Genomic DNA, 1,064 nt, shown 5'->3' on the forward strand with positions numbered 1-1,064 from the left:
GTAATACCAACAACCTACACGGCTACCGCACAATGTCGTGTGCTTGTCCTAGACATAGAGATTAACCTTGAAAAGGGAAGTTTACACGTTATACTTACCGCGGCTGTAGGCAACTACAGTTTAAAACTGAGTAGTTTAAAAATATTTAGGTAAGAAATGTTATTTGTCGTATTTTTAAAGTAGCTGTTATTATAAAATATTATAACGTTAAAATATTAAAATATTATAACTAAGGTAATAGTATATAAAAAAATATTGGCCTACCATATCCTTCTTCTTCACTTAAATTCATTTACTGCTGATTAAAGTTTTCTTCAGATTGAGCCATGTTTGGCGATTTTTTACCATTATCATCCACCTCCTTCCCGCGATCCTAATGATGCTGATGATATCATCATTAAGCACTCAGTCGGCCATCATTGGTCACTTCTCTGACTGTCATTCCTTCATCATGTTGTGTAGTAGCCTGTCTGACTGTTTTTACGCTCTCGCAAACGAGAAACATTTCAGTCCGACTTCGACTAAGTTTCGTAACTCAGCGGCATCGTGGAGTAGGTAGGTGCTCTTAATCGCCTTAGATAGTGATTGGATAGTTTATAAGAATCTAAGTATGTTAACAAAAGACGTTGACCTGTGACGAAGTTGTCTTAATTCTCAGTCTCTTTAGTTTTTTTTTACACTCCAAACCCAAGCACTCGGCGGATAGTAAAATTCCTATAAAACTCATGCGTAGGACCTTAAATTGGCAAAAAAACGGGCTTAGATACCTATACTTTAATTTAGTCTCGAATATCGAAATATGATTTACCATTTTCGGGTCTATTTATTTCATTGGCCGCATCACCATGACAAAATGAATAGCCGTTGACGATAGAATGCAATATGTTATGACAGTGTGCCCAGTATATACTTTCTGTGACCCGCATACGAAGTGATTTCTCGATCTGTAGTGATAATTTTAGAGGTACTTTACTTATTTGTAGTAATTAGTGTAGGTATTATTGGTTCTGATGAAACTGTCAGCAGTTGCGGATTTCAATGGATGCGAAAGAAAACACACAAAG

Source organism: Spodoptera frugiperda, chromosome 29 (assembly GCF_023101765.2).
Source record: "Spodoptera frugiperda isolate SF20-4 chromosome 29, AGI-APGP_CSIRO_Sfru_2.0, whole genome shotgun sequence".
In the NCBI taxonomy this organism is placed as follows: Eukaryota; Metazoa; Arthropoda; class Insecta; order Lepidoptera; family Noctuidae; genus Spodoptera; species Spodoptera frugiperda.